Source organism: Manis pentadactyla, chromosome 15 (assembly GCF_030020395.1).
Source record: "Manis pentadactyla isolate mManPen7 chromosome 15, mManPen7.hap1, whole genome shotgun sequence".
NCBI classification, from domain to species: domain Eukaryota; kingdom Metazoa; phylum Chordata; class Mammalia; order Pholidota; family Manidae; genus Manis; species Manis pentadactyla.
The window spans coordinates 65,731,607-65,747,236 of record NC_080033.1 but is presented as its reverse complement, the minus strand read 5'-3'; positions in this window follow the sequence as shown (position 1 = coordinate 65,747,236).

Here is a 15,630-nt window from a genome sequence, read left to right as displayed (position 1 = left end):
CTAGATTAGGTGACACTATCTAGCAATCATTAATTTGATCTGGAAGTCATCAATGTGGCAGCTCCAGAAAATGTCGACAGGGGAAGCCGCTGGCTTTCTGAGAGAGGCCGTGCCGCGGTGGCGCAGTGTTATTATCAGTTGTCTTAGACAAAACTAAGCTCTAACATGCTGGTTCTCCCAGCTGTGGTATGTGCAGAATCATCTGAGAAGCTTGTTATAAAATTTCAGTCTCCAGGGCCTCATCTTTAGAAATTTTGGTTTAATAAGTACATAGGGTGAACCTTGTTTCAAGAAACTGCTTTGGTGCATTAATCCTCAGAAAGGCCAACTGATAAACAGAAATAGGATGATGGTGTCAGAGGGTCATCTTATTCTATACTTTGTTGGGAGATCTGTGTGGTAATGGTCTCCTAAAAATAGTTTGATGAGAGTGAGATTAAGCAAGGATTATATTTTTAGTCAAAATTAATAAATGCTTATAAATATAGAGATGTGTAACTTAAGAGATGAATTACCCGTGGTCTATTCAATCCCGCTCGCTCGAGGCCAAATAGTTCACTGTCTGGTGTGCTATCCTTCCAGATACTTGCAGCTTTATAAACACTGAGATAAGTAGATGGTTCCCTACTAGATTTTCCTACTTGCTAGTTTGCTCTCCTTTCTGAGGGATTTCTTCTACTTTGGCTTTCTGTGTTCCTGGGTTATTCCTTTTATGTAACATCCCATTCTTGTTCTATGGATATAAATACTTTCCCAATGTCTTTGAAGATGAAACTTGGGGTTTTATTTGTTTGTTTTTTGGTAGTGTCTCATCACATTTTCTGTTTTCTCTGTTATCACATTTCTTTCTTTTTTTTTTTTTTTTTTTTGAGAGGGCATCTCTCACATTCATTGATCAAATGGTTGTTAACAACAATAAAATTCTGTACAGGGGACTCAATGCTCAATGCATAATCATTAATCCACCCCAAGCCCAACTCTTGTCAGTCTCCAATCTTCTGAAACATAACGAACAAGTTCTTACATGGTGAACAAGTTCTCACATAGTGAATAAGTTCTTACATGGTGAACAGTGCAAGGGCAGTCATCACAGAAACTTTCAGTTTTGATCACACATCATGAACTATAAACAATCAGGTCAAATATGAATATTCGTTTGATTTTTATACTTGATTTATATGTGAATCCCACATTTCTCCCTTATTATTATTATTAGCATTTTTAATAAAATGCTGAAGTGGTAGGTAGATACAAGATAAAGGTAGAAAACATAGTTTAGTGCTGTAAGAGAGCAAATGCAGATGATCAGGTGTGTGCCTGTAGACTATGTGTTAATCCAAGCTAGACAAGGGCAATAAAACATCCACGGATGCAGAAAATTTCTCTCAAAACAGGGGGTGTGAGGTTCTAAGCCTCACCTCTGTTGATCCCCAATTTCTCACCTGATGGCCCCCCTGCGACTGTGCCTGTCTTAGGTTGTTCCTCCCTTGAGGAATATTACCCGTCTCTGGCTAACCACTCATCAGTCATCTTCCAGGGCCATACGGGGAAATGTAAAGTTGGTAAGTGAGAGAGAGGCAATATTGTTTGAAAAGGTTAGCTTTTTACTTCTTTGCAGATTTATGCCCTGTGTTATCACATTTCTTATTGTTGAACTTTTTCTGGCAAACTGTAAGCATAGTGATTCTCTTTCATTCATATGTAAGAATGAGACCATGGGAAGGCTGAGTGGGAATTCTGGTATAATGGGGATGGTTGATTGTCAGTTTTTTCTTTTGGGAAAGTAGGCGAGAATCTGGACATTGTACTTTGGAACTCCTAATGCCCCATGTGGAGTGCTGTCCACATCCACACCTGCCTAGCTGCCCTGGTTCTTCTCTCTTTATTTCTATATCTCTGCCAGTATTTTTCCTTGTGGTTGTTTTTGTTGTAGGTGAACACTTGGCTTTTAGGATATTCTGAACATGCAGGGAGGGGAGTTGACTACTCCATGTCTAGAAGTTCAGTCAATCCCACTTTCTTCCTTCCTGTTGTTATTTATGTCCTGATGTTTATGAGCACCAAACCTCACTGGAGTTTTTACATTTTAAGATACAGTGGTCAAAACTTTTCAATTTTTCAAGAGAGTGGAACATATGCTTAGTTAACAATGTAAAATTCAAACAGGTTGACTCTTAAGAAAGAAAAAATACTAGAAAACAAACCTGGGTGGTTTACTAGTGACTAAGACTTGGGGCACCCACATTATTCAGGTGAATTTTAGGTTTGAATCTAGAAGAATTGTGTCCCTAAAGCACAATGAACATTGATCAATGATGAAACAAACCTGAGTCGTTTGCGTCTGATTCTTTCAATTCAAATGCATTGGCTTGGAATCTATAGAACCTGAGACTACTTAATAAAATCAAACAATCAAACAAACAGCAAAGAAAAATCCCAAACTCAATAAACATGGATGCAACAGGAAAAAATTAGGTGTGATTTCTTTTTAATCAATATAAATCCAATTACTCTTACAGCTATTGTCAATGTTAACCTCTGGAGCATTGCACACAAATTTCAATATTCCAGATTTTGTTCACAAAAGCTATAATAGTTAACAAAATATTTTAGATCTTGACAGGACCTTACAGATCAACTGAAAGAAACTCCTAATTGTATAGATAAAGAATTGAAGGAAGCCATGTTGGGAAGAGGTTAAAAATTTGGGCTTTGAATTTAGGTAGGCCTAGGTCCTCATCTGCCATTGTCTGGGACTGATACTGTTGCCTCTGCTCATAGTCTACTGGTCAGAAATAATTACATGGCCCTGTTCTAACTACAGAAGAATTCAGGAAATGTGCAGCCACACATAATGGCGCACACTAGCTCTCTGCCAGAATCATCGTCACCTTTACCAAATCCAAAGAGGTGAAATATCTTTGTCTGGGTTTACAGAACCAGTTTTTGATAGAATTAGGACTAGAAGCAGGATGAGAAGTTTTGTTCCACACTGGAACATTCTATACACAAAAATCTTTTATTTTACATGTAGTTCAACTTAGGTTCCCAGAGATTGAGCAAAGCTCTCAAGGTGGGATGAATTAGGAACAGAATTTTGTTCTTTCTACTTAACCATCCTGCCTCTCTTCTGGAGATTTCTGTAGTACCTTTCCACAATTATTTCTGTGATGTTTTTCTTCCAAATTAGTCAATTGTTTATTATCACCTAGATAAAATAAGTCTTTCAATTAAATGTATGAGCATGTAAATTTTATGATAATGAGAAACATTTCCTCCTGAAACTAGGGTAGAGCATCTGGAAACATAAAACACACATTAAAATGACTGAAGAGATGCCCCCTCCTCCTAATCAAAATAATTAAAGTTTGGTTGCACAGATTTGTGTTAAGGTCGGGAACTGCTTCTTTAGGTTCTGTAATGGTGAAATCTTGTCAAGTGGATGCCGTTGGTGCTTCGTTGTTGAAGAGCATTCTTCTTGAACTGTGATCTGATCTGTGAGGTATCGGTAAAATTGCTTGAAGTCAGTGGCTACTATCTCCAGAACAGGTTGCACTTTCATTCTGATAGACTCTTCCACACTCTTCCCAGTGAGAGGCCGGGTTCTGTGGCTGCTCAGACCGCTAGACTATGGTGGAAGTAACAGTGCCCATTTTCAGACCAAGACTAAGGCAGTTCTGTTTCCCATCTCGTAGAATACTTGTTCTGGGATCCTTAATCTTCGTGTGACAGGCTCAAAACTATGTGGAGAATGAACTGTGCCCAGCTTTCCAGTCATTCCTGCCAACCCATCAGACATGGGAAAGAAGAAGGCATCTTGGAAGCAGATCCCTCCAGCCTCAGTCACCCCCTGCCCAGGGCCACGTGGACCAGAGACAAACTACCTGGCTGAGCCCTTTCTGAATTCCTGGCCAACAGAAGTGGGTGAGCAAAATGAAATGGGTGTTCTAAGCCACTGCCATTTGGAGCGCTCTGTTAAACAGCAGCTGGCTGCTGGCAGCCGTGGGTCCTGTCTGTCATGAGTGTGAGCCCTGGACCAGACTGCTTGGGTTGGAACCTTGCCACTGAGGTCTAGTAGACATGTGATCTCAGGCAAATAATTTTAGTGATCTCTGCCTCAGTTTTTTCATCTATAAAATTAGGATACTGATATTTATCTCAAGGTGGTTGTGAGGACTAGAAACATTCATTCACATAAAGTACTTAAAGCAATGGTCAATAAGTATTTACTCAGCAGGTACTTTTTTGAGGATCTGCTGTGTGGTAAGTATTGTTCTAGATCCTAGGGGCATCTCTAGAAAAAATAAGAAGTCTTGCCCTTAGGACATTTACTGTCTGGTTAAATATTATTATGACATACAAATTTAAAATGAACAGATGAGCAAAATTCAGAACTCATGGAACCAAGGGCCCTTTTAGACTCAGGATACATTGCCTTCACTTTTTAATGTGAATAATCCTTGTGATGGTTAAGTCACTACAATGGGGACTTACGGGCATGAACCAGAACAGCCTTCAAAAGGAAAACAGCTGTGTGACTATGGCCAAATTGAACTTTTGGAGTCAGTTTCCTTATCTGTAAAAGGAGCAATTATACTGAAGGAAATTTAAGGTCTCATTTATCACTGACAATTTGTGTGTCCGTGAAAGGGTGAAATAAGTGGTCACCAAGAAGGTGTGTGACGAGTGAGGTCAGAGCACATTCTCTGTTGGTAAAGGTAAGGGCATTAGAGTGAAGGGGATGGTATTTTATAACCTTCAAATTTGAATATGTGGCTTGACATGTATAAGGGCAGTTTCAGGGTTAATAGGAAAGCATATAGAAAGCATACAGACCTGAGACCTGGATAAGGTGAGGCAGGTGGCTGCGAAGTTCATGAAGAGAATGTTTGGCAGAAGTCTCCTTCATTCTCCTACTCTAGCATTCAGCAAACAGCACTCTTGTCATCATCTCTTTGTCAAAGGTAACTCCCTTTGACAGCAGGACTGTCACCCTGGTTTACTGACATTACCCATGCCTCTGCTTGGAACTTCATGAGGTAGAATTTTCATTCATGCATGCATTTGTTCTATGCATATGTGCTATGTAACCATTTAGTGGTGGATAAACACAGGCAGCAGTAATGTTCTGTGTTAATGCACCAAGAGAGGTTTGCCCAGACTTGTATGAGAGCTGGGGAAGAAGGCTGTGCACCAAGGCTAGGAGGGTCGGGTCAGGCGTCCAGGACATTGTTTTTGTCTCTCTAGTACCCCTTCTCTCTCTCTGCAGTTAACAGACGTCTTTCTGGTGAAGAATAAATCCAACATGTTCTGAGTGGGACTGACTCACCAATCGCTGGCATGTGACCCAGACAAATAAATATCCCCTATGAATTTTATGACCCAGCCATTGGTAGAGACTTTTGTCAGGATCGCTAATCAGACGGGGTATACATTTGGGATGACCACTGACCATCTGTCCTATAATCTGGAGAAAACCTGCCTGTGAATGGAATATATATTCAAACAGCTGAAGAGACCCCCTTAATCAATCTAAGGTAATTAAAATTTGGCTGCAAAAATTTATATCAAAATCAGAAAATTTGCCCTTACATGTTAGAGTGCTGCTATCCTGTTACAATGATGACACTGTCTTGAATTGCTGGGGCATCTGCCTAAGAATGAAACCAAAGGAACTGAGGAAACCAGACCCAAGAGGAGGAGGGAAAGACAAAAGCCCTAATAATACCTATCCTTTAAGCTCCTGGATGCAGCTGTGCCTGAAGCTAGGCTTTAGTCCTATGCTTGTTACATGCCCACCTTTTATTTCCGCTAAGCTAGTTCAAGGTACATTTCTATTGTCTGTAAGTACAAAAGCCTTTCTGGAGGGTATAATGCCTGAGCTGAGTCTTAGTGAATAGGAATTCATCAGGTGAAATGGGGAAGGCAACTGAAGGGGGTAAAATTTTCCAGGGAGAAGGAACATACAAACAAGGGCTTTCTTCTAAGGAAAGTATTTGTACAAAATAAGTAAACAATGACATTGGCATTGACCAAGGGTCTTCACTTGGGAAAATACTGCTATGGAGTGGCCTAAATTAATTTGGAAATAGTGCCCACAAAACTGGCCTTCTGAGTAAAATCCACAAAGCAACAATGAGCTGGGAAAATGCTAGCTCATAAGAGTCACATAACAGCCTTCTGGGATGAAGTTTTAAGTGTAGTAGACACAGAAGAAATGACAGAAAAAATACCTCTACTTTAATAGGACGTTCGGTTTAACCAATAGAGCACACTTGTGAAGTTGGGGGAGATCAATCACGTTTACTGTTGGCTCTTGTTTATTTAGAATGGTTGGAAAAAAGGTGTTTCTGTATAATTGCTTATGAGTAACAATTGTTTTCACCTGAGTTCTTCCATTTTACAAAAAACCAAACAAAAACTGGTTTTTTTTATAGTTTTGTACAGCTGATAAATAAAATGAATCCTCTGCTTGACTTGCTCAGTGATAGTAAAACCATTAGTGGTTTGAGCTTATTATTTTCTTTGCTTGAAATGAGTCCTTGTCTCCTTTTCTGCCCTACTGTCTAGATGCACCCATACTCTAATGCCCATTTCAAACTCTTTTCCCTCCAAATAGTTGTTTCTGAAATACTGCAACAGAATCAAGCCCATCCGCTTCTGAGTACATACCTAACTTTACCACCTGGTCCAGATGATGCCTATTGTCTCTTTATGAAATTAACTTGAATTACAACTTAACTTTAGGTTAGAGGTCTACTATAATATATATATAATAAATATTTATATATATATAATATATATAGTTTCATGAATTCTCTTGATTGGCCTGATTTTCATAAATCTATTCAGAAACACTGTACTCCTTGGATTCTAGAGTGAGATGTGCTTCTCTACTGTTTTTGCCCAATAAATGACTTCTCTAAATATATCTTTTCAGATATATCTGTTTCACTTGGGAGGCAGAATATCTCAGGCTCCTCATTTTACAATAAGAGATAATCTTGACCCAAGAGACAATGAAGTGTGTGCCCTGGTCTTCCAGTTCTTACTCTTGCTTTAGGATGAGCCAGCAATTAACACTGAGTTTATTTCACTGAATGCTGAACTTTATAACTTCCACCATTTTCCAGAAGGATTATTTTTCTCCTCTCAAAGTTTAGTTCAAAAGGAGGCCAACTGTTTTTTCCTGCCAAACCCTTTCAGTCGTATTTGACTGTAAGAATTGTCTTAAACGGTAATTCACCGCATCTACCCCCACTTCTGTTTATGGTGTCAGAGTCGGACTTACCTTAGGCTGATTTCATGAACGGTGATTTCTGCCCTTGTATTTGTCAATGTCAAGAAAGACTGTTCATTTCTTCCTTTCATCCTCAGAATTGAAGGCTCTGGGAGTCCTGATGTAGAAAGGGTGTGGGCTGTGGAGAAGACCTGACTTGAATTTGAATACCTACTCTCTTTCTTACTAAGTTCATGGGTTTGGGAAAGCATTTCATCTTTGAGGACCTCAGTTGCTCCCTCTACAAAATTAGAATGTTAACGCACACCTACCTCATGGGAAAGCTGCGACCTTCCTCTGTCTCTTGCCTTGAAATGCTAGATGATCTACAGCCACGTTATTATATGGAGTCCACCTATTGCTCACATTGTTTGAAATCGTGCTTCCCTCTGTAGGTGAGACTTCTGTTCTCACACCAGCCTGTACTCACGGTTCACTCCATTTTAGCACCCAAACGTTTCCTGGCTGTCTGACCGTCAGTTTTTCTGTACACGTGACATCCACAGCAATAGATACCATGTGAATATTCCGGAGAATCTTTGGTCAATCATGGCCTGAGATAAAATCTTGGATTCTTTTGTCAAAGGCATTAATATTGCTCAAAATTGAGTCATGTATGCCTATGTTCTTTCCTGAGGTACACCTTGAAACAATCTTAACTATAAAAGAAATCACCTCAATTTATTCCCTTAATCTTTATCCAAAGCATCACAACCAAATTGCTGATCCCTGCTTTCTCTTCCTGTGTCGAGGAATTTATTTTAACTTCTCATTATGGAAAATTTCAAACACACAAAATAGAAATAATAGTATAATGAAGTCCCATGTACCCCATGCCCAGTGTCAACAACTACCAATTTATGGACAATCTTGTTTCATCTCTGTCTTCTACTTCCTCACCATTGGATTGTTTTGGGACAAATCTAAGACATCTTTTCATTTCATTTATGCATATTTCAGTATGTATATTTCAAAATGGTAAAGGCATCTGGTAAAAATATAACTACAGTGCAATTATCACATTTAAAATGAAAAATAATTTTAATATTATGTCAATTATTTTGAATGGAGGAGAAAGGACAAAATGTGCAGTAGTTAAGATTCAACTACTGAGCCATTCGCAGATTGAGAAAATAATGACTTGCAAAGCCTGAATATTTTGTGATCTTGGTTTTCACCCCAATTGCAGAGTAGAAGAGTCTGGCAAACTCTAAGCTCATGAAAAGGAAAGAAGTGAAGTCTATGGAGTGACCACATAATATTCCTGAGCTTCCTCCCAGCAGAGAGTACAGAGAGCCCAAATTTCTGGACTCTTATAGATACATTTGCTGGACTACAGTTTTTGACCCTCTCAGTAATGTTCCTATCACTGTATCATTGATAGAAAGTGATTTCTCCTATTTTAGAATTGCTGGGGTTTGCTTCAGTACAGATTTTGGACCCAAGTGGGAGAATCAGTACATTTATGATATCATGCCTCTCAGGAACTAACAGTAAGGAGAAAGGAAATCTCCTAGATAAGTCTTAAGTATGCTACTGAGGACCAGTAAGTATCCCCAAGTGGCAACATTTCCAATCAAAATGTGACAGAAGTTCTTTTTTTAGAAATGTGCCGAGTTAATTAGCACCTTATAGGACCTTGTTAGAGCTCAGAATGACTTTCCATCTGCTGATAATTTAATCGTTATACATGTGACACAAGGAAATCGAGCTTCACATTCCATGACATAGCGTAAATCGACAGTTGGTGAATGCTACTCAATAGCTTGATGTCATTAATAAGGTTGTTTCTTAAACTTATAACAAATATCAAGTTGTTTTCTCAGTAGGTTAAAAAAAATAGACCCAACACATGTGAAATTTTGGGCTGTGAAACAGCCTGGATGCATCTGTTGTGCTTCAGGAAGTTGTGGGCTGCTGATGGAGAAGGTGGTATGGGCATTGATCTTTCTTTGAGGTCAAGACGGTTCTAAGGCATCTTACAGGTCAGGGTGAAGGGCCCTAAGCCACTGCTCTCCCAGGTTGTCTTTAGCTATTGACTAGGGGGTGACAGAAGGGTCCTGTTCCTGTCCCAGAGGGCTCCTCCCCAGCCAGTGTGGCACTGCAGCCGAGATGGTGCCATGTTGGCTGAAGGAAGGGGAGCTCTGGGAACAGATGCCCACTGACGGGCCTCCTCTTGTACTTCTGTAGCCTGTTAGATTTGGGTCCAGGGATCCTCTCTTGTCAGAGTACTTGGGTTGCCTCTTAGGTCTGCTGCCTCAGCTGAGCAGCCCAGGGAGTAACCATGTAACTGGGGGACAGGATGACCCTGGCCCTACTCTGAGCACCAGCCCAGGCATCTGGAGCAAGCTCATACAGAGTCAGTGTGCACGGTTGGGTCTGGGATGCCTCTGGGCAGGGCTTTCTCTCCAACGTGCCCCCACAGTGCTGTCCTGATCCTTAGCGTTGCTTGGAGTGGCTCTAGCCATGACTTATATTTTTCCTCTCAAACATCCCATTGTAGGTAAACAAGGGAAGCCTTTCTGCATCCTTCAGGTGGGCTAGGATCGTATTCAGAGTTAAGAAAAAAACAAAGCAAACAGACAAATAAAAACAACAACTAAAACAGTCAGCAGGGGCTTTGGGCTGGCAGCACGGATCGTGACTGCAAGAGCTTTGGGTTGGATGGATCAGAAAGAGAAAGGCCTGACCTCTCTGGCTCTGTTTCCTCATGTATAAAACAGGTACAGTAAATCTGTGAACAGTATATACTTGCTGAAATGTGAAACGCGACTAGGCACATGGAGTGTGTAGGAAGAGCTCAGCCAGGCAGCTGCTATTTCAGTGTCTGGATGTCATTGTAACACAGACTGTATTTGGTCCTCTGACATTTTAAAGGTTCTGCATGTGTCATATCCCCTATCTCACTCGATCTAATTTTCTTTTGGGAGCAGTTTGATAGGATAGCTATTCATGTCCCTTCACCCAGCCAGCATTCTTTCCTGCGTATACTTCCATTCTTTGAATGGCTCCAGCTCTTCTCTTCATCCTTTCCCCTATCCACTCTTCTCCACATCCATAGGTAGAGACCTACCTTGTGACTTGACACCCAGTGGGCTCTCCATTGAGGGCAGAGGGGTCCTTCCCTTCCCAGAGCCTCTGCCCCATTCCAGCCTCAGGAGTCGGGGCAGAGGGACACCACTGTGCAGACGAATTGTTTTCAGCGGAGGAGATGGGAACACGAACAAGTGATACTCAATATCACTTGTTTCCCGTGCCCTACGTAAGGGTGGGCTTTGATGGAATATCAATATAAACACATTCTGTGTGTGGAAATAACACACTGGGACTTGTTGGGATCAGGGACCTTACACTGTTCTGTCTGTGGTTTCCATAGATTCTGGGACATGCTACTGATAGTTTTGTCTTGAGCACTTGCTAGGTGCCAGCTACTGTATTACATGTCGTCAGTGCATTGTCACCCTCCCACCAACCCCAGGAAGGAAGGTATTGTCCGGTCTCCACTTTGACAGCTGAGGAACCTGAACTTCTGAGAGATCAGCAGAGCATCCAGGGTCACATAGCTGCTGTGTCTGCGGATTTTTAGCAGGTCAACAAGTAACAGTATTTTCTTGTTCTCACAAATTCAGAATTAACTGATAGACACAGGAGCCAAACAGATGAAGATGAAAATACTGCTTTTAGTACTCTGATGCTGATTGGAAAACACGGGTGTGGTCAACCGGACCTGTTGACCCTTTCTCCTCATGACTTGAGATTTTTGGAGAGCTCACGCAAGGGAGTGTTAGGGCTTGAAGAGAAGTTTGCTGCCCCACATGGCTCTGGGGTCAGAGAGAGAGAGCGATGGTGGGGAGAGGAGAGGAGAGGAGGGGAGAGAAGGTGGGGGGTGAGAGAGGAGATAAGAATCCAGAGAGACTGCTTCCTTTGAAGAGAGTGGCTTTACCCAATAATCAGCGGGTGCCAGTGGGCCCCCACCAACCGGCGTCACTCCCCTGGGCAGAGGAGGAGGCTGGGAGCCCCTCCGTGGAGATCCTCCACAAGGGTCACACTGTCCTGGGGGAACGGAGAGCCCTCCACCCCCGTTTGAACCCAGACCTGTCTGACTTCAGGTGCGTATACCTTTCCATGGGCTTTCCCGCCTCTCGGTGGTTCCTTTACTGAGCAACTTTGATTTCTTGTTTAGAATATCTTAGGAGAAAAAGGATTCTTCTTTGGAGACTTTTTCAAGCAACAGTATTTTTAAGAAAAATTAAATACACAGTAGAGTTTGGGTTGGCAGAATTCCTGCTCCAGGCGCGATGGCGCATGCTGCTTGCGCCAGCCGCCCCAGCTGTTTCGACAACTCATGTGACTGGAGCTGTTGGCTAAAAACCATTAAGTGACCAAGAAGGTTGACAGATTTTCCTGGTCTTCCCACCTGACCAGACATCTTGTCCAGCTTGATGTCTTTCTCCCATTAGAATAGATCAGAGAGAATAGTGTTTCACCTCTAATTAAATTCTCATCTTTGCCCAACTGTTTGAAAGGGCATCTGTCTTAAACCTTTGAACTTTATTTGTAATACAAAACTTCAATTAGATAAAGGACAATAATTAGCAGATCTTTTATCTTTGGGCATAATTAAATCTTTAAGAAGGGACATTTTAATCAATGAATTGTAATGACAAGTTCATAAATTAATTAATCCCACCAATGGAGTCTTGGCAGTAATCAATGGATCTTTAAAGAGGTTCAGAGTGAGGGGACATGGCTGTGGGAATGCAGTGCTCCTCAGCTCAGAGTGGTGTGAAGATTCTAATTTATTAAGGATTAGCTGGTTCAAAAGATTACCTATTTATTTAAGGGAAAATCATTTAAAATATTAACTTTTAATGTGAGGAAAAACCTTCTTGTAAGTTTTTTTGCTTTCAAAACTTTCTCTGTAGAGCTCTCAACACAGACCATAGCTGCTGATATATATTTGTACCCTTATCCTAGAGCTATCTGCCATCCTAATTTAGTGGTTTGATAGCTTAAATAAGAGAGAAACGCAAACAAAGGTTGACTACCATTAGATACTTACAGGTTTTTCTTCTAAAACAGGAGGCTGTAAACTCTGGCCCACTTGCCAAATCTGGCCACTGCCCGTGTTTATAAATTAAGTTTTACAGGAACACAGTCATGCCCATTTGTTTCTGTATCGTCCATGACTGTTTCACACTACAAAGAGTTAAATAGTTACTACAGAGACTAACTATATAACCACAAAGCCAATAATATATACTGTCTGACTCTTTTTACAGAAAGTTTGGCAGGCCCTGCTTTAAAAAGTGTCCTTTTACCAAACCTTGAGAGCTGTGATAAAATGTAAACTCAATATAGCACCACATAGACAGTGTTTATTGTCAGAATACAAGTTGAATGTTTCAAATATGAATTTCTGTGGCTTTAGTAGCCTTCAATCCAGGCATCTATCTGAGGGGAAAACAAGGGAAGAATGGTTTGGGAGGGAGGGAGGAACTGGCACATCGCAAAGGTCCTGCGGCAGGAGGCAGTGAGGCTCATTCAGGGGGTGGAGGGAAGGTCCACGTGGCTTAGAGAGCAGGGTGAGGGGGCGGGTTGTGTGCGGAGGACAGAGGTTAGGCAGATCCATTATGATCATTACATAGCGTAAATCCAGTCAGGCCCTCCTCAACTTAAAACCCTTCATGGACTTCAGTTTCCTGGGATAAAACTCCAAAGCCTTCTCTGGGACCCTGATCAGGCAGGTTTGCTGCTGGGGGTGGGGAGTGTGGCGATAGGGACGCGCATTTGGGGTTCGCAGGGCTTCCCGCTCCGAATCCTCGGTCCCCTGGGAGCCCCGAGGTGGAGACCATGTCTGTACTGGCCTGTCATGGCCTTGGGCCCGCCATAGCCCACGAATCAGCCCAGCCTTCCCGGCAGGGGCATCGTCTTGTCCGTCCCCGGCGCCCCTCGGGTGGGCCCTGGGGCTTACTGGGCCGTCTGTCTGTGTCTTCCGCTGGAAGGAGCAGGAGCTGGAAGAGAGGGGGTATCCACTGCCCCCACCTTTCTAGAGTGGGGCGCCCCTAGTCAGCACGGTGCGCCTGCATCTCCTGAGCTGTCCGAGGTGCCCGTCACTGCGGGGGGCCCCCCCGGGTCATCGCCCCGGCACACTGCCACCTGCACCCCAGCCAGCGCCCTCCGCCCCCACCGGAGCCCAGAAGCAGCTCGTGTCCGAAAACTAACGGGCTCTGTCCAGGCCACTCAGGCGCGTGAGGTTCCCAGGGGGCCTTTGCTCACGGACGGAGCCCCCATTCCTCACACCATCCCCAAGGAAGCAGACACAGAAAGGAGGAAACACGGCCACGCCTTCGCGCAGTCCCGCAGTCCGTGCGAATCATTCCATTAAATCTTGACGGTGTCTGGGGTGGCGGGGACCTGTTCCTCCAGAGAAACAGAACCAGAAGGATGCATGCATATATATATCTGTGTACTTTATATAGATATGGTACATACATATGTAAGTAGAAACAGAGAAATGACCCTCCCCGAACACAGAGACCTGGTGGGCAAAGAAGCCCCTGCTGGAGTTGCACATGAGCTGAGGCCGAGGGGCGAGGGGGCAGGCACCTGAGGGAAGCGTGTCGGCGATATGGGCGGAGGGCAGCACGTGCAAAGGCCCTGAGGTGGAGCTTGGTGTGTTGCACACGCAGAGAGGCCAGACGGTGGGTGGTGTAGCAAGGCCAGGGGAGAAGGGGAGGCATAAATTGAGGCGGGGCTGTTGTCAGGTGAGAAGGTTGGAATTTAGGCAAAATGGGAAGGGAAACCATGGGAAGATTCTAAGGGGGGCATATTTCTTTCCTGGGGCTGCTGTAAGAAATTATGGCTTAAAACAACAGAAATTTACTCTCATGTACTGGAGGCCGGAAGTCCACAACCAAGGGGCCTGCAGGTCTGCTCCCTATGGGGGCTCTCTGCGAGGGTCCTTCCTTGTCTACCCCAGGCTCTGGGGGCTTCAGGTGTTCCCCGGTCTGTGGCCTCAGTGCTCCCGTCTCTGCGTGTTTTCACACGGCCTTCTCCTTGCTCTCATAAAGACACCAGTCGCTGGATGGATGGCCCATCCCAAACCCAGGATGATCTCATCTCAAGATCTGCATAGACCCTCATTTCAACATAATGCCCCAATTCCTAGCACCAGAGTTTAGAACTTGGGCATATCTTTTGTTGAGGAGGGACACAGTTCAACCCATCATACATGGGATAAGATGATCTGCTTTGAATTTAAGACTGCTGCCTGCTTTCTTGGGGCAGGAGGTTGGATTGAAGAGGCACAAGCATGGAACCAGGAGTCCAGTTAAGTGGCTGCTGCAAGATTCCAGATGGGAGATGACAGACACTCCTGAATGTGGTGGCCCTGGCATGGGTGGGGCTGGGGGTGGGAGTTGCTTTGTGGGAAAGTATGCAGGGCCTGGAGGACCTTAACTGAGGTGGGACTTTCTCAAAGTTGGGTGGTCTTTTCCTACCCTCTTCTGAGGGAGTGTGCAAAGAGAAGTGTTCTGAAAACCAAGGAGATGCCATTTCAGGTGGGGATCTGGCCCAGCACATAGAAGGTGCTCAGTATACACTCACATAGGCTGGGAGGATGAATGCAAGCAGAGGATTATTCCAGAAGTGTTCTTCTCTGCATGTGTGTTGGCTTTGGGCAAAGATGCAGTTCTCCCCTTTCCAAGATATTTTAAAAAATAACGAATTCATTTGAACGGGGCTTAAGTTCTTCGGCAGGAAGACATTGGACACTTGGAAATATTACTATTATTTCTGAAGCCAAATTTAGCAAGGACAGCTCTGTCTTTAATTACTGGTTGATGCTGAGTTGTACAGGCAAATGATTACATGCACAATTAGTTGTTCCCACAAGTAGCCAATTATGGGAACGATTATTTAAGAAAATTGTGGCTCCTGCTTTAAGGGGCTTTACAGCATAGCCTCAAAATACATTTCTGTGTAAAAATCGCTTTTATTGCATGTATTATTTTTTCCTGTCTCCTGGGCTGCTCGCAGAAGTGGCCCTTGTGGTCTCATTTGTGGGGAGAGAGAGTTGTGGAAACCCAGATCTTGGGGGCACCGTGGGACTCAGGAAGGAGTGGGGTTGAGTGTTGGAAGCTCATCCAGGACCCAGCTTGCTCCAGAGACCGTGCCTTAACCCTGAAGCTAGAGTCTGGAGGAAGACTAAGGCTGGTGATTAAGGGGACCATGTAGGGGTGTGTGGAACCCCACGGGCGTAAGCACATGTTACTGTCATCTCAGCCTTTGCCCCTCACCACAGTGCTTCCTGAGGACTGTGCTTATGGAGGCCACTTCTCCACCTGTGT